Here is a 13,264-nt window from a genome sequence, read left to right as displayed (position 1 = left end):
GAAATTTACACATCTATTTAGCTTGTGTAACTAAAAATTACACATCCATACCAAAACACCACCACTAAGACAAGCAGAATGTAAAGTAGATCCAACTTACAATGTCTAACACAGCTCTAACATCCATACCAAACCTCTCAGCTTCATATCAAAACACCACCACTAACTCCAAATACAAATTATCTTCCAAATATGATCCAGTACCACCACTGCCTCCTCATCCTCCTCCAAAACCTGCACCTCCACCATCAACACCACCACAAGTGTTGATTTTCCTGTAAAAGAAACATAAAAATATCAGCCAAACTAATCATTGTATACACAAACTAGTCTAGATGCAAAAGCAATACTGCCAGCCTCCAAAAGTCATAAAAAAAAGCATGTATAATCAACTAACTAAACAAGCATGTGTAAGTCCCAACATCTACAGATGTTTTAACAATCAGATTTCATCTTATCATCTACAGATACAAGTCAATAACTGAATCCATTGTAATCATGAGAGTTCATCGCTTTTAGATGATTGGATTCAACTAGTATTACCAAGAAATTGAACCTAAAACAACAACATCAACAGTAATAACAACAATCTAAACGTACCTAGATTCAAAATTCATTGATTCCAGAAAAATTATATTTTTCTGCTCTGACCTGAATAGAACAACCAAACACAAGAATCAAAACCTAATCAAACTAAATAAGAAAATAGAACTACTAAATGAGTCAATCATATTGAATCAAAACAAAAACGTTACCTGAAGTAGCTTCAAAAGAACAAATTGGAATAAATTGATTGATTCAAATTGGAGTCACCACAATATCACCAACTGAAACCTGAATCATTCAAATTGGAGTTCTTATACAAGATGACAAGTACTACCTAGGTTTAATCATGAATAAGTTGTTTCCAAGCATTAAAAACCTTCAGCTGTTGTATTCAATCAGTATGTGTAAGTAAAAGTTACACATCTAATTAGCATGTGTAACTAGAAGTTACACATATATTTAGCTTGTGTAACTAGAAGTTACACATCCACTTAGCTTGTGTAACTGAGAGTTACACATCCATAATAAAGCACAAACAGGAGCTAATACCAGCAGATTAATGAGGATAATCGGGCATACCTGTATGAATTGAACATATCAACAGCACCTTGGAGATCAAAAGCCCATGTTTCATGGTCCCCAGATTTCATAAGGTTATTGCCAACCCACTGGGAAAGTGATTTGAAGAACCCAAGCTCCATCATGTAATCTACAAGCCACCTGAGTTTTAGAAACATAATATGACATGTTAGATAGTTGATCTACTAACGTCAATTCTCTTACGAAGGTATGATTTTCCATGAAAGAAGAAAACACTTCCAAATGTGTTGTTCACTGGCAGTTCATGAACTCCAAAAGTCGTCCACCTTTACAGTGGATCCATATATATGGTAGTGTAGATGAATGTATATATCAACTTCCCAATTGCACAAATGAAAACTGTAGTATACATAAGTACAACAAAATGAAGGAGAATAACTCTTACTTTCTTGATGGGATTTCTGAGGGTAAACTTTGCAAGGTCTGGAAAACCTTCTCAACTTCTCCATCACTCTCTTCAGGATTTACATCTCCAGGTACAGATTCCAGTACCCAAAGTTGTTCTGCATCAAGGAAGTGTAGAAAACTTCATTACCTGGAAGGATGGACATACTGGGTTTATTAGCAATTGAAAGAAGTAAAGATCTCAAAAAAGGTTTTGTGTGTCCTTCTTCACATTTTGTAACAATTTTGTTTAGTAAAAACTGAGAATATGTAAATAAACATACTAAATGCCAGATCCAAATACTTCATCTACATTTCGTATCCTTAAATTACAAAAATTAAACAACATCAATAAAACCAAACAACAGAAGCAATTCATCAAACATTTAGAACTCAAAAACAGAATTTTCAGATGTTGGTGATACCGAATCTCCAGATGAAAATTATTACTATTAACAGCTTCTTCATTAGTTGTTTCCAAAGCAAAAGAAGAATCAGATTTTGAATCACCTGTGAATGACGATTAGTTGTTATCTTCTTTATTTCTGTTGTTGTTGAAGATCTTCATAGTTCCATTGTTGAACCTGCACAATAAGTAAGTCCTAAGGTTTAAAACATCATTACATACATGAAAAACAACAAAGAAGAGGAAATCCCAACTTAAAAAAACCTTGAAAAAAATGAAAGAGATGAAACAATAACTAATTAGATTATAGAAGACTTCTGACTTGAATGGAGACTGAGAAGAGATGATGAAACCTTAACTTGAGATTCACAAGCTTTAATTTCAGATTCAAAATAAAATTGAAATAATATTTGACTGATTCGAATTCATAGATTATTTGATGCTCAACTATTTTATCTATTGAATCAAATCCATTCAAATCTCTAAATAACTACATGATAACCAGTATGAACTCCAAAAATGCACCAAAATTCCAAAACACCGAGAATAAAATTTTGATTTATCATCGTTTCTAACAGATCTTCTTCTTCTAATAACAAACACGCAGATGATTTACTATCATTCTTCCAGATCTAAAAAAGCAAATGAAATCAATGAAAGAAATATAAACCTAGAAACTTTATATGAATCTTCAAACAGAAAACTAAATTAGAACGAAATCTCTGCAGAAAAAATGAAATCAGATTACGAAATCAACCGGTTGAATTGAAATTTTTCCTGTTCGATTTGATTTTCTACGAGAATCTTCATATTCAGTTCCTGCTGATGAATTTTCATTGAATCTCCGAAGAATAATTGATGTTGATTTCGAATTTATGTTTAGATAATCAGGATCTTTTTTTGTAAAGGTCAGATCTAAGTTATAAAATAATTACTCACTGGAAATTTCGATTAGAAATCGTGTTCTCGGCCTGTTTCTTCGTCTGAGAGAGAGAGCAAACCCTGAAACTTTTTTCTCTGCAACCTGCAACCGAGCGAGAGAGATGAGAGAGAAAGAAATTGAAGAAATGAATGGATCTTATGATTTTTCTCTTGTATATATTGAAAAGGGTAAATTTGACATTATGAAAATGTCACTTTATTATCAAGCCCTAAAAATTAAAGTTTTGGGCCTACAAATATCAAAATGTGAAAGAATGGAGTTGACAATGAAGGATCCATTTTGTTGGGTTTCTATGTGTTGAACCCATATAGTAGGGGGTTATAGTATTTTTCACTTCCTTAAACCCCTTGTTGTTGTCTATATATATCAACCAGAAAGTATCAAAAACTGCACAGAGCACATCCGATCCGTTTCTGCTTTTCTCTAGTAGGTTCCCTAGGTTTAATTTGCAATTCTCTTTCTGGAGTTTTTAAAATTACAGATTTAATCTAAAGCAAGGGTTTGTTTTGTTTTTCTTTGTTACTTTGCAAATTATATCCATGATTAGGGATTATAAGGAGATAGCAGTGATGATTTAAAACTACCTATTTTATGAGGAATGTTTTTCCTTTGATTTGTAATCCAATGCATCCTTCTGAGCTATCTCCTTCCTATTTCTCTCTTTTTTTTTTTTTTTTTTTTTTAAAGATTTAACAAGTGCCGTTAAGGTGATGAAGATTTAATCGGAATCTTAATATGTCGATTCAACAAACTACAATTATCTGATGAAAGATTTAGATTTATTTTATTTTTCATCACCTAACAATTTGGTGCTTACATTATTTATTTAATGTACATTTAGGTTTGATTTTCAAGGGGTTTAGTTATCTGCCAATTTTTTTAAATAAAATCACCACAGTGATAATCTGCGTTCATCCGTTTTCCGGTTTTTTTTTTTTTTTTTTTTTTCAAATGCAAGCTGATCCTCCTCATGGCTCAGGGGCTAATGTTTGTATATCACTACACATGAAACATGGATGTGGTATTATGGCTAATGTTTGTTGATCAAACTGTCTTAGGACCTTCCTCGTACTATCTCATCCCTTTCTTCATGAGTAGTGATCTACTAATGTTTCAGGAATGTTTTAAGAATATATTGCAAGACAGTCAAAATGCTCTTACCATTACCATTAAGGGTCGGCGCTGGGGGTCTGCAGACTGTTGTGGTGTATTTTCTTGATATAAATGACAAGTTTGACAGGACAATTCAGTATAAGAAATTGATGGAGAATTAGAGGACGGGGATGTCGAATTCTGAGCTCAAGAATCAACAGATATAGAGGAGTTTCGTTCCACTTGTATTTTTATTTATTTTTATTGTTTGTTTGTTTAATGCTTACAAACTCTCCCCATTTGTACTTCGTTTTCATCTCTTTCAAATTCAATCGTCTCATTATTCCCATGATTAAAAGCAGATGCATGTCAATTACCTACGTTACACTACTAGGGTGATATTTGATTGAGCAAACTGCAAATTAATTTTCAAATTTATAGTTGTTTCCTGTTGTCTAGGACAACAGAGAACTCAAAGTTGTTCACTGAGTTCATCTATGCTGCTGGCTCATGTGATGACCTCTTAAAATGCTTAAAATGTTTTGAAAGCAAGTTCAATTTTGAGAACAAAATGACTATTATGTGCAGTACGGGACTGAGGTAATTTCTTTGACTCCGTCGTTCCGAAGTCTAAATCCTGGCATGTTGAGTGTGATGCATGATGCTTGGTGTATAACCGATAGGCTCCTCAACATGATAAATATGATTTTTCTCACTACCTAGTGCATTGCGCTATGCTTAAGCTTTAGAATACAGATTTCTTTGCTGAATTTGATGAGTAAGGGCAACAGTGAATTAGTGATTGACCATGGACCTATAATCATCACAAAACCAACAAGTTCAAACTAAAACATCCTCATTTCTTTGAGCACAGTTTTCCTTTTATTTTTTACTTGGTTTCAGAATAATTAATAATTAATCCGGATGACCACGACCTTGCACTTTTATCTGAATGTAGATGAGCAGTAATTTCAGTTTTATCTGAATGTATGTCAAGGTTGGTAGTTTTGCACTGCAGTCTTGCATTTCGCTGTGATATTGTGGGATTGGTTTTGCAACCCACAACTGGAATGCCCACTTTTCCACTACTTTGGCGTCACGTCAAAGCAAAAAAAACTCTTTTACTACTTCGTCAAAAAAAAAAAAAAAAACTCTTTTAGATGGCTGCATCATTTAGGTCGATTTTCGTCTCCAAAATCCCTTCAAGTTTTAACCCTATGCCTTAATATGAGTATAAATTTATCTGTCTTACATTGTATTTAGTGTTGATTGAACAGTTGGGTTGGGAATTTTGTTCAAAGAATGGTTAGTATCTTAAAGTATTAATTCATAACTTAGTACCCCTGTCCAGGTGTATGCGCATCTTAAAACATTTGAGCTTATAAAACAAGTGTATGCGCACTTTATTTTAAAGAAATTATGTTGGCCTAGCAGCGATTGTGTACGTGGATTTGAGCTTTGTAATCAAATTCTCCCCCTTGCCTTAAAATCAGCATAAATTTATCCATCTTAAAACATTTTGGGTGTTGTTGAACACTTGGGTTGGCAATTTTGTTCCAACATCGGTTGGTATCTTAAAGTAAGTAATTCAAAAAATAAATCGTCTTGTTCTGGTGTATGTGCATCTGTTTGTGTTTAAAATTCAAGACTTCGCTGGTAGGCGTGTTTATGAAACAATGAATGTGCTGGTTGTTTTAAAGGAATCACGTTTGATTTCCAAGTTTCAGGTATTAAGTTAGTTCTTAGAGGAATAGAGCATTGCGCTTCGGAAGAGGCGAAGTGGCTTATTGAAAATGTTTCTTCATTTTATTCGCCTTCATTTATAGTAGGGGGTTTCTTTTAAGAAGATTAAGGGATCTGTTATGTCTTTTATTAGAAATTTCAGACAAAGGTTAGATCAGGGTGTTTTTTGGTAGGATCAGGCGTCATCCTTAATGAGAAAATTGATATAAATAAAATTGATAGGTTAATTTTTGGGGGCATGTTACTTTTCAGGCGATCTCTTTTTGGCTATAAGACGGTTTTAAAGGTATTCACATATAGTTTCATAAAGAATTAAAGACTAGGATATTATTGATTAGTGGGTATTAGCTAGTGATAAGGTGTTTCCATCTCTACTCAATTTGCTCTGTTATCGCTAAATTTCCGATGTGTGTCTTCGTCTTTGCTTGATTGTTTTCCGTTTAGATCCAATGGTAACCCCATTGTTTTAGCATTCTTATGTCTGCGAATTTATATATTAATTTTGATAAAATCATCACCACAATTTTGGCCAGTCAAACCACATCTAAACCTGGGCTCCTCTGATCAGATAAAACCTAAAAGTAAGCTGACTTCATCTTTTGATTTCATTCTTTCAGGTTCATTCCATCTTAATATACATTTTCTTTCGTCTTAATTTATTCAGTTCAAGTTTTTTTGTGTATGCTTTCTGGTGATTCTATCTGAAGTGCTCTCTACTGTTTCAATAATCAAGAATTGACAGCAGGAATACATGTAACAAAAGCTTGAGGGTTGTATTCCACTCAAGCTTTTGACTTCTAACCCCTTATTTAAAATAGTTTTTCGTTTTATCTTTTGTTACGATTTACAAAACTCTTGCATACATACAAGTTAGATATTAGTTAATGCTATCATTACTAAAACTTATTTAATTTGATTTTTAGTTTAGGCTTATATCACACACCATTGCTTTGTATTTCTCTTTGTATACCCTTTCTTGATTACCTTGATCTTAAGCTTGATAATATTAGTTTTAATCGCTTTAGAATAGTTTTGGAAAGGTTAAATACATAGTGACTGAGCTCTCCAGACAACTAAAATTGCAGCCTCTTTTATTTATAACTTTCTGAATCTTTAAGCGTTTTAAGTAACCCTGAAAATTCTGGCATGGAACACTCAGGGGTGTGGCCAAAAAAACAAAACTCAACAACATCTTCATTCAATTCTTAATCTTGAAAAACCAGATATTTTGTTTCTGTCTGAAACCAAGTCTCAGAGGAGCTTGATGAGAAATATTCTTTCGTATTTTCCAAACACCCACATTGTAGATCCAGATGGACTAACTGGGGGATTAGCAATTGTTTGGGTGGATGGATTTCATTTTGAAGTGGTTCAATGGAACCTTAACATGATAAACATCATAGTTAAAAAATAACTTCCACTCTTCGGAGTGGCCACTGACAAGCTTTTATGGTGCACCCAAACATGATCATAAATTAGAAGTGATGGGTTATCTAGAAGACATAGCACAAAGAGTCAACTTCAATAAGATGCCATGGTCAGTAATATGAGACTTAAACATAATCTTCAATAGTGAGGAAAAACAAGGGGGGGTTACCCTTTGATAGGAAAAAAGTGGAACCAGTTTTATCAGCGAACAGGTTTAGAAGACTTAGGCTTTAAGGGGAACATTTTTACTTGGACCAATAAAAGGGAAGGATTAGCTAACATTAAACAAAGGCTTGACAGAGCCTTAGAAAATGCGGAATGGAATGTTGAATTCCAAGAAGCAATTCTTGAAAACTTGGTGGCTATAGGCTCTGATCATGGGCCTATATGCCTTTCCTTAAACTCAAATAAGGTGCATTTGAGTCCTTTTAAGTTTTACGATACTTGGTTGAAAGAGGATTCTTGTCTTCAAGTCATCAAATAGTCTTGGAACAACACAACATCCGAGAATCCGGATGTTGACCTGATAAACAACATCTCTACTTTAGGAGATTACTTAGGCATTCGGAAAAGAGACATCTTTGGAAAACCGAATAAAAAAATCAAAAACATTCTCAAACTCAAAGAAAACCTACAAGCAAGGAATTCAGGGGATTCTAACAATAAATTGATTGGGGAAAATCTGATATAACTAGAATCTCTTTATGACACTCAAGAGGAGATTGCCAAACAACAAACTAGAAATAACACAATTGCTCTAGGAGAAAGAAATACGAAAAATTTTCATGTCACCACTTTAAAAGGAGCAAAAGAAATAATATCGACTGCATACAGGATATTCAATACAAGGTTGTCTCTTCTAGAAACGACATAGAAAACGTGCTGAATGATTATTTTTCAAACCTTTTCAAAGCATCTACTGAAAGCTCGGAAAATGAAATATTGTCTCACATAGAACCATGCATATCACCAGAAGAAAACAAAAAATTAATGGAAATCCCATCTTTTACTGAAACATGTGAGGTAGTTAAAAACTTAAAAGACAATAAAGCGCCAGGGCCAGATGGCTTTCATGCTAGCTTCTTCAAGCACAACTGGGAAACAGTTGGTCCACAATTAGTGGCAGTTGTTCAAAAAAAATTCCAAACACAAAAACTCAATCCAGACCTAGACAAAACTCTCTTATTCTTCATCCCTAAAACTAAAAATCCGAAAACCCAGCATAATTTAGGCCGATAGGGCTTTGCAACACACCATATAAGTTCATAACTAAATTGATGGAAAATAGATTCAAAAAACTCTTGGAAAAGATCATACCCCCTCTTCAATCTGCATTCCTCTCTTCTAGAAAGATCTCTGACAATATCATAGTTTCCCATGAAGTAGTACATTCAATGAAAAAAGTAAAAAGAAAATAGGGAACATAGGCGTAAAAATCGACATGTCGAAAGCCTTTGATAGAGTCGGTTGGATTTTTTAAATCAAAACCTTAACAACTTTTGGTTTTTCTAGAGAATTGTGTGAATTAATCTTTCAATGTGTTTCCTCCTCTTCTATATCCGTTCTTCTTAATGATTTCCCTTGTAAGGAATTCAATCCTTCAAGAAGGATTAGGCAGGGGGATCCTCTGTCCCCTTACCTTTTCATTCTCTGTATGGAAGTCTTTTCACGTTTACTTTATCACCTGGAAACTGTCAAAAAAGTTCAGGGCATTAAATTAATGCCTAAATCACCACCAATCTCGCATCTGTTCTTCGCAGATGGTCATCTGCTATTTACTAAGGTAGACCTAGGAAGCTGTAAGAACTTGATAGAATCTATTAACCTCTTTAACAAAGAATCAGGGCAAGTTATTAACTTCGCCAAGTCAGGTTTGTTTTTTAGTAAAAAGGTTCATAACAAGCATCAGGGTATTATCTCTAGGATCATGAAAAAAAAACACATAAAAGATACACATTTGGGGGCTCCTTTTTTCATAGATAAGTCTAAATTAAAATCTTTTGATAAGCGAAAAAATGGAACAGAGAACAAAAACTTGGCTAGGGAAAATCTTATCTCAACCAAGTAAAATGGTATTAAACAAATCAGTGCTTTCTAGCATGCCCATCTTCAGCATGGACTGTTTTATGCTACCAAAAAAAACAACCAAGAGTATCAACAATATCCAACGAGATTTTTGGTGGGGAAAACACACAAACTCTAAGGGTATCTACATCAAAGCTTTTGACTTCCTTTGCAAACTTGTGGACCATGGAGGACTGGGGTTCAAAGAAGCTAATAAAATGAACCAAGCAATGGTTAGCAGAATCGCTTGGCGGTTAGTTAGTCACCGTGACGATTTATGGCACAAACTCTAAAAGGAAAGTACTTTAAAAAAACTGGTGCATTACATTCCAAGAAAAAATCACAAGCCTCTTGGGTATGGAAATGCATCTTGCAGGGTATAAAACAATCAAAAAATATACCATTTGGGAGGTTAGTGATGGAACTTCAATAGATATCTGGCAAGATAAATGGATACTGAATAGGAGAGAGACTTTAGCTCACTCTCTCCCAAATAATAACTCCAACATAACACTTGTATCACAGTTGATTGACTGTGAAACAAAGAAGTGGAATATTAACCTGTTAACTTCTATGTTTGATTCTTCTTTGGTCAGGGAAATCTTGAACATAAGGCTTTTCTTAACTACAGAGGATCACTGAAAAACAAAGTCAGATGGATTCTTACTACTAATGGAGAGTTATCTGTGAAGTCTCTGTATGCCAAACTTCAAAACTTGAATGATTCAACCACAATTCAGACAAAAAAAAATTTGGAAGAAATTATGGACCACAAACACTTCTCAGAAAATCAAGCTTTTCATCTGGAAATGTTTACAAGATTCTTTACCAATTAAAAAGAAACTTGGTTCAAATAGAGATGGGGATAGGAATTGTGTGTTTTGTCAGCATATGGAAGAATCTACCTTTCATCTGTTTTTTGAATGCGCCTATGCAAAAGAAATTTGGACACTTTAGCCAATGCCTGCACAGAGAGTACCTTCTAACACTGTTTCTACACATACTTCTTTCTTAGATATGTATAATGAATGGATGAGGGGAGATCTGAACTCAATATCCATGGCATTAGATGCAACTAAGTGTTGGTTCATCTGGAAAGAACGATGCCTAAGAGTCTTTGAGGATAAAAGTAGAACACCAGCTCAATTGGCTAAAGACATACAAAGAAATTATGAATATTGGCACCCAATAACACAATTACCAGTCATAATATAAAACAACATCAGAACTCAGAATCTGACTTATTGGACTCTGTCAATAAGAAACTTTTATAAATTAAACTGTGATGCTTCTTGGATTTCTTCTACAACTAATGCTGGTTTTGGATTTATCTTGTGAAACTGGACAGGGACCTTCCAAAGAGCAGGGATGGGCAGTTGCAGGGCAGAATCACCAAAAGAAGCTAAGTTGTATCCCTGCTGCAGACTACAACTTGGGCCATCACCAACAACTTGCAAAATCTGGCAATATAAGGAGATAATCAAAACACTATCAAGTACCTACAAGGAAAACAAACCTCAATCAAATGGCAATGTGTAGCCATATCAGATGAAGTAAAGAAGATGGAAGCTGAACTAGTTTCTTTTGGGGGATTTCATTGTGTGGATAGAAGAGCAAACAAAGTGGCAGATTTATTGGCAAAAGAAGGAAGAATGTCAACACAGCTGATTACTAGATTGTCTGTTACACCTTCCTTTTCAATTATAGCTATTACTTTTAACTATGTTAAAGTCTATAAGCAATGTAATATGAACTCAAACTTTGTATCTGTTTCGGAAGTAACTAATCACACAGATTCAGTCATCGGACGGACAAATCTACCAGAGTTGATTCCAAATGAATTTGAATCTACATATTAGTTTCTTCTCATTTCTATATATCTGGTTATTTATTTTTAAAAAAAAGGTGTTTTGGCCAGTATTTTTTTTTAAGAGGCAAGCCTCAAATGCATTAATTGTTGCGCTAAAACCTGCGGAAGCGATGTGCACAGTTGCACAATAGATTTTATATTGCAAAGAACACAAACTAATAAATAAAAGAGACAAGAATTTAGCGAGGTTGAATCCTTGGGAAAAAGAAGAGATTTTATATATTATCATTTAGGAGAAAATTATAAACCTGAAAAGAGAAAGAAGAATTTTTTGTGTATTTTTCTAGGCTCTCTACTTGGCTATTTATATAGGTACCTTACTTAGCCTACAAGACTAGCGTTTCGTAACTTAGCTAGAAACTCCCTACACTTTAGGAAAAAGTAAACAAATTTGGTTAATCTCAAATCCTTTGACCAACTTAGTTTGGTTTTCCTAAACCTAAACTAGCCGACCCAAAATATGTCTGCAACGACAAAACCTACAATTTTCCACCTCGGATCATGCATTCATGCATGAGACGACCAGTACACGAAATAACCTTCGTCTTCCAACGTCGATTGCGCCATAGGCTACCTACGTATCCTCTGTAAAGAATCAAACCGACCGTAGTTCACTTAATGGCCTTGATAGAAGGCCTCCACCAGGTTCCTAAGAACCGCCACCCCAAAGGGTCTCACCAAACCGGATGAATGTGGATCAATTTCGATCAATGAAGAAACTTGACCCCGTGTACTACTTTTGTTAATATATCAGCTGAATTGTCTTTGGTATCGATCTTCACAAGTAGAATGTCTTCTTCTTCCTTAATTTCTCTAACAAAGTGAGATCGAACATCTATATGTTTGATTCTTATCCAAGTAAATTACACTAAGACTATCACAATGCACATGCAGTTGTTCCTGCATAACACCCAAGTCATCTAGCAAACCTTGTAACCATATAACTTCCTTAAATGCCTATGTCGCTGCCATGTACTCCACTTCAGTAGTTGAGAGAGCCACTGAGTAGACCGCAAAATCGATCTCCAACTAACTGGTGCTCCTGCTAAGGTAAATACATACCATGTAGTTGAATGCTTCTTGTCCAAATCACCAGCATAGTCAGAATCCACATAAACTACACACAACTGATTGTTCCCATCTTACTTCACAAATTCCAAGCCAACATCAACAGTACCATAAAGATACCTCAGAATCCATTTCATAGCTTGCCAATGTCCTTTACCAGGATTATGCACAATGTCCCTTTTTATTAGCATATATCCATTTGCACCCAATGTCTTTTGTTAGATTACTGCTCGGTCGAACTCGCATGCGTTGCTATCTCAAGCATGTTTGTCAATGTTAGTGATCAAAACTATAAGTCTTGATTTCTAGCCTATTTATAGATGCATCGGACTAGGACAAAGATTGTGTAGTGGAGCTTAGTTTTCACGGCGTTCATCATTTGAAGACGAAGAATTACTAAGGGGATCTTTTGGAACTTCATCGAAAAAAGGTATGTGGAGACTTGAACTCATCTATCACTTGGAAAGTCTATTTCTACTTTATCTCCTATATTGAGACATAAGTCGTATTACGATATAGTTTTCTATATACACATTTGAGATTTCGAGCTGAGTGTAACTCGCTTACATATTTCTTGAAATATGTGTTGGCAAGCTTTCGCTTCGACCAAGTTCATCTTATATCATGTGAAAATTGTCGAGTAACATCTTACATGGTTTGTGTGATACAATCATTGGTGTTGTCTTGGAATGTTTCGTAATGATTATTTCAATAACTTGAAAATCGCTTTGATGAAAAATAGTTTGTGAATAACAACTATATAAAATCCTCTAAGAAAGTTTCAATGATTGAAATAAGAGTTTAGAACACTCAACCATTATTGGATATGTCATGTTGTGCACTCTTGCACATATGTAATCCATGTCCGGGAACCATAGTATGCGCACCCGTTTGCGTACCTGTTGGTTTGAGAAATCCGGGAACCTATGTATGCGTACCCGTTTGCGTACTGGCGTACGGATTCATGTCCGAGAATTTCTGCTGGGATTTGAAGTTTGCATACCCGTTTGCGTACTGCGTAACTCAATCTTAGTCCGAGTGTTTCAAGTATGCGTACCCGTTTGCATACTTGAAGGTTAAAGTTCTAAAATCGGTTATGAACATGAACATAAACATTTAT

At 34.8% G+C, this 13,264-nt stretch overlaps 1 long non-coding RNA gene and 1 other non-coding gene across 4 annotated transcripts; one reads left to right on the top strand and one right to left on the bottom strand.

The window, feature by feature from the left end:
• Positions 1-220: 220 nt before the first annotated feature.
• On the bottom strand, positions 221-2,992 carry LOC113277458. Of its 3 annotated transcripts, none has more exons than XR_003324945.1 (6): positions 2,876-2,992; positions 2,041-2,114; positions 1,532-1,672; positions 1,126-1,266; positions 756-834; positions 221-275 (listed from the first exon to the last, which is right to left on the bottom strand). It is a non-coding gene; the product is annotated as an uncharacterized LOC113277458 (long non-coding RNA). The 3 variants fall into 3 exon arrangements; XR_003324943.1 differs by having other exon boundaries at positions 1,532-1,649; XR_003324944.1 differs by lacking the exon at positions 221-275 and adding an exon at positions 601-651 and having other exon boundaries at positions 1,532-1,649.
• Positions 2,993-3,436: 444 nt separating this feature from the next.
• LOC113284937 lies at positions 3,437-3,524 on the top strand. The gene has a single exon (XR_003328460.1). It is a non-coding gene; the product is annotated as a small nucleolar RNA R41 (small nucleolar RNA).
• Positions 3,525-13,264: the final 9,740 nt, after the last annotated feature.

The sequence above is a fragment of the Papaver somniferum genome, chromosome 5, assembly GCF_003573695.1.
Source record: "Papaver somniferum cultivar HN1 chromosome 5, ASM357369v1, whole genome shotgun sequence".
Lineage (NCBI taxonomy): Eukaryota > Viridiplantae > Streptophyta > Magnoliopsida > Ranunculales > Papaveraceae > Papaver > Papaver somniferum.
Note: the sequence above shows the minus strand (reverse complement) of the source record. Positions and strands in the feature narration are given on the sequence as shown.